The following is a 5,610-nucleotide window of genomic DNA, read 5'->3' on the forward strand; positions in this document are numbered from 1 at the left end:
ACTTTGAAGGTTTTTTAGAGTTCTCTACTGTTTTCTGTTTTATTATTTTATTTTATTTTATTTTGCTTTTTTGGAGACAGGGTATCACTCTGTCACCCAGGCTGGAGTGCAGTGTGGTGTGATCATAGTTCATTGTCACCTTGAATTCCTAGGCTCAAGTGATCCTCCCACCTCAGCTTCCCAAAGTGCTGGGATTACAGGCGAGCTGCTGAGCCTGGCCTCTCCATTGTTTCTACAAAAAAAAAAAAAAAAGGGAAACTAAATCATGATTTCTAGGGAAGATAAGGAGAGTGCATTTAACCTAATGGTCTCATTTCTTAACTAGAAACACATGAAACAAAAAGTTATTTGAGCCCAGAAGTTGGAGGCCAGCCTGAGCAACATAGGGAGACCCCTGTCTCTACAAAAAAATTTAAAATCAGCTGGGTGAGGTGGCGCATGCCTGTAGTACCAGCTACTTAGGAGCCTGAAGTGGGAGGATTGCTTGAGGTCAGGAGTTCAAGGCTGTAGTGAGCAGTGATTGTGCCACTGCACTCCAGCCTGGGTAACAGGCTCAAAAAAAAAAAAAAAAAAAAGTTGCATTCTTTGTTTTCCCCTGTAAAACGCATTAGAATTTACAGAATTATGAAAAGATTATCCTGTTCTTTGTTTTGGAGATGAAATTGGCATGGGAAAAAGTACGACATTTGGCTTTACTTGCTAGGTGCTCAATGTTAAGTTAGTGCTCCTGGCTGGGTGCGGTGGCTCACGCCTGTAATCCCAGCACTTTGCGGGGCCGAGGTAGGTGGATCACAAGGTCAAGAGATCAAGACTATCCTGGCCAACATGGTGAAACCCCTGTCTCTACTAAAAATACAAAAAAAAATTAGCCAGGCGTGGTGGCATGCGCCTGTAATCCCAGCTACTCGGGAGGCTGAGGTGGGAGAATCACTTGAACCCAGGAGATGGAGGCTGCAGTGAGCCGAGATCACGCTATTGCACTCCAGCCTGGAGACAGAGCAAGACTCCGTCTCAAAAAAAAAAGTTAATGTTTCTTAGTATTTCCCTATATGTTTCTTCTAAAATCAATGCTAAACTTAGAAAAGAAAAAGAAGCTTACAATTTCATTATTCTCTTCTCTGAGTCAGAAAGACGATTTTTGATGATAAGATTTTCACATTGCTGCAGTAAACCACAAATTATACCGATGTGAACTAGGTCATCACACATTTTTCCTCCCCAAATATGATCTTGTGGGCATCTATTTTGAATCGATGTCTTTTTTTAAGCCTTTATTCAAATCTTCCTTCAAATTGCTTTATGACCCCTATCTTTTAGGACCAAGGACTGAACATTCTTTTTTATTCTAAGAGGTAATGAAGCTAAGGAAGCTAACAGGACATGAATGCAAGCTGACCTGTTCAGTTACTAATTTGCATTTTACAAAATAATAACAACAATGACGATGATGACAAGTGCCCTAAGATTGTTATCTTGAGTTTCTTAGAGTTGAGAAACCGTTGCTAGCCAAACCTCCCAAGACTCATTCCCTGGTTGTTGAGTTTGATAAATTTGTCTCTCTGGTGACACATACCTGGCTGGACCAACAGAGTGATGAAATTCTCTCCTTCTTGTCTAATTTTTCTTTTGGACTCTACTCAGCAATACGTCTGAATTTCTGTGTAGGTGTCCAGCCTTTAGATTTTTCCAAGTGTTTCCAAAAATGTAATAAAACGGGCATGGTTGTTCAAGCCTACAATCCCAGCACTTTGGGAGGCCAAGGCAAGAGGATAGCTTGAGCCCAGGAGTTTGAGACCAGCGGACAACATGGCAAAACCCCATCTTTACAAAAATTAGAAAATTAGGAGGCGGGCTCCCGATCCAGTTCCATTCCGTTCTCCCACCACCTTCGCTGTGGGTCTCAGCAGCTCGGGCGGAGGGAGAAGTGGCAGCGGACAGGCAGCCCAGCTTCGAGAAGGCTCTTGGTGCACCATGGCCCGCAGGCACCTGGCACGGCACGTGCCCTCCTCGCCACCAGGATGCCCAAGAGGAAGGTCAGCTCCACCTACGGGGCTGCCAAGGAAGAGCCCAAGAGGAGATTGGCGCAGTTGTCAGCTAAACCTCCTGCAAAAGTGGAAGTGAAGCCAAAAAAGGCAGCAGCGAAGGATAAATCTTCAGATAAAAAAATGCAAACAAAAGGGAAAAGGGGAGCAAAGGGAAAACAGGCTGAAGTGGCTAACCAAGAAATTAAGCAAGATTTACCTGCAGAAAACAGTGAAACGAAAACTGAGGACAGTCCAGCCTCCCTGATGAAGCAGGAGAGAAGGAAGCCGAGTCTGATGAACACCATACACCATGTCTTATCAGTGGTCTCTGTCTCCCTTCTGGTACAATCCAGAGGAATATTTTTATCAACTATTTTGTAAATACAAGCTTTTTAGTAGCTCTAGAAACATTTTTGAGAAGGAGGGAATCCCATCTCATCCCATTTTTTAAGTGTAAATGTTTTTTTTTTAAGAGGTGAAATCATTTGTTGTTAATTTTTTGGTACAACCAGAAAATAGTGTGGGATATTGAATTATGGGAAGCTTTGACTGTCTCTGGTGTCAGCTTAACTTTCCATAGATGGGGGGTTAGTTTTCATATCCTATAATACAAAGCATATTAAATGGCAATATGGAGTCAGTCCTGCATTTAATGTCTTGAACATTTTAAATTACTTCTATTCCCATGTTGTTTTTTAGTAGAATTGCTTCCTAAAGAAAACCACTCTTTTTTTACGGCTCTCCCTGTAAGAATTATGTGCAATCTGCAACTTTGGTTGTGGTAGTCCTGATTTCCTAATAACTTTGTTACTGTACTGTGAAAGATTAAAAATTTGAATATGTAGTGTACACCCTATTCCAGTTGTGAATTGGTGGGATGTATGTAACAGCTTATCAACATGTGAAGATACTGGTACCTGATAGCCTCTTAAGGAAAATTTGCTTCGGAATTTCAAGCTGGGAAATCACTGGAATAACTTTAAAAATGAATTATAATTCATGGCTTTTTAGATTTTTGTTGCATATGTTAAGAATTGTCTGTACTGATCCTCAATCAATAAAATCTCAATTATGAAAGAAAAAAATAAAATTAGCTAGGTGTAGTGGGGTGCACCTGTAGTCTCAGCTATTGGGAGGCTGAGGTGGGAGGATCACTTGAGCCCAGGAGGTTGAGGCTGCAGTGAACTATGACTGTGCCACTGCACTGCAGCCTGGGAGACAGAGTGAGACCCCGTCTGAAAAAATAAAATGAACAGCCCCAAATCAGTGTTTTGAATAGTTTGAAATCAGTCTTATCTGTTGAGACAAGCACTGATGGATGTTGCTAGATTCCTGCCACCCTGTGTGTGTGTGTGAGGGGAAGGGATGCTGAGGGAAGGTAAGGATGGACACAGACAGGCAGAGCCTGTTCTGTTTTTCACAGGGCTGAATCTTGCAGCACATGCCATGTAATCAGGCTAAGGACAAATAATCCCTATGAATAAATTTATAGTGAATTGACCTACATTTCACATTAGATAAAACACACTTAAGTCATTAAATGAATTTTTCCCTCTGGTTCATTAGTTCCCAGCATGCTCTGATCCTCTGCTCATTTGTCATATGGCTCATGAAAGCTGAATATGGGAAAAAGAAACTAAATCACTGCATCTGTCCCCTTACCAGGTCAGGCTATGTTCCCCATGTTCCCCACAGAGGAGTTATTACAATGTTGGAGATTGACTGGTTCTGCGGTTGATCTTGGCTAAGAGACTGAGAAGCTACACTCGACATATCGGCCTTGTGGCGTTCTGCCAAGCACTGCGCACATTAGCAATGATGTGCCCGTGCTCACATTACCCAGGAGTCATCTGATGCTGAGAGCTTAGATTCAGCATTATGAGAGCTCTCGAGAATGGGTCTCATCAGAGTTCTGAGCAGCAGGGTTGATGAGTAAAGAGGCTGGCCTTTAAAAAAACTCTCACTTGAAGCTCAAACCTTCAAGTTTTCCTTTCGTCTCTGGAGATACTCACTGAGTAAAGGTGTTGTAGAGGGAACCATTGTGGGTCAGTCCCAAATGGTATTTGCCGTGGCATGTAGGTCCAAGTGGACCTATTTTTTTTAAACGTGATGTCATTCTTGGTGTGGAACTCACGGTATTTCATGAAGCTGTTGGTCTGGCTTTGGAGAGTCTGAAAAACAAGTCAACATTGTAACATTAGCCATTCTAATGAGCCTGGGAGCAGTCGAGTGCAGGATTTTAATACATAAGGGCCAACATACAGTAATGCTCTAGGGTAGAAACAGGAGCTCTGAACAACAGAAAGAAGGAGAGTAGCAAGAACAAGGCTGACTATGTGTCATCAATGGCTGCCCCCAAAGCTCATGGGATCTTAGCTGGCATTACTAGAGTTATGGACAATGGAAAGAAGGTGCACTGGGGAGACTGAAGCTATGATATTTGTCCAGCATTTTGGCCAATATTTTAAGAGGCAAAGTGGAACATGTTCAGGGTAAGTAATACAAAAGATGCCATATAAAAAATGATTCTATCTAAACAACATATACTAAGCCAAACCCAGAGCTGAGGGCTACAGATAACAGAAATGTAGGTGACACCTTCCCCACTCTCAAGGAGAGTTAGTAATGGCTTTCAGTCAGTTAGTAGTGGCTGAAAGAATGTAAGATTCATAGTTAGGTAAAAAGGAAACTCTATATGCTCAAATATTTTAAAAGCAATCATATGAAAGAGGATTAGTCCTGCTCTCTGTGTTACTGAGGCTGAATTAAATCCAGTGGGTGAAAGCCACAAAGACTCAGTTTAGCTCAGTATGAGCTGAAATTAACAACAGTGAGAGGAATTTAAAGGTGCAATGGACAGCTCGAGGGAGTTGTGAGATCCTGCTTCTCAGATTTTTTTTTTTGTTTTTTTTTTTTTTTGAGACGGAGTCTCGCTCTGTCGCCCGGGCTGGAGTGCAGTGGCCAGATCTCAGCTCACTGCAAGCTCCACCTCCCGGGTTTACGCCATTCTCCTGCCTCAGCCTCCCAAGTAACTGGGATTACAGGCGCCCGCCATCTCGCCCGGCTAGTTTTTTGTATTTTTTAGTAGAGACGGGGTTTCACCGTGTTCACTAGGATGGTCTCGATCTCCTGACCTCGTGATCCACCCGTCTCGGCCTCCCAAAGTGCTTGGAATTACAGGCTTGAGCCACCGCGCCCGGCCTTCTTCTCAGATGTTTAACAAGAGGCCTGGCTTGGCACTGTGGCTCATGCCTGAGACCCCAGCACTTTGAGGGGCAGAGGTGGGAGGATCAGTTGAGCCCAGGAGTTCGAGGCTGCAGTGAGCCAAGATCATGCTACCGCACTCCAGCCTAGCGAGAGACTCTGTCTCTAAAAAAAGAAAAAGAGCAGGCTGGTCTGGCACAGTGGCTCACGCCTTGGGAAGCTGAGGTAGGTGGATCACTTGAGCCCAGGAGTTTGACATCAGCCTGGGCAACATGGCAAAACCCTGTCTCAACTGAAAATATAAAAATAAGCTGGGCGTGGTGGCATGTGTCTGTAATCCCAGCTATTTGGGAGGCTGAGGCAGGAGAATTGCTTGAAGCCA

At 43.4% G+C, this 5,610-nt stretch overlaps 1 pseudogene; it reads left to right on the forward strand.

Annotated features, from left to right (window-relative positions):
* The first annotated feature begins 982 nt into the window (after window positions 1-982).
* On the forward strand, window positions 983-3,178 carry LOC110743626 (annotated as a pseudogene).
* Window positions 3,179-5,610: the final 2,432 nt, after the last annotated feature.

The sequence above is a fragment of the Papio anubis genome, chromosome 7 (genome assembly GCF_008728515.1).
Source record: "Papio anubis isolate 15944 chromosome 7, Panubis1.0, whole genome shotgun sequence".
In the NCBI taxonomy this organism is placed as follows: domain Eukaryota; kingdom Metazoa; phylum Chordata; class Mammalia; order Primates; family Cercopithecidae; genus Papio; species Papio anubis.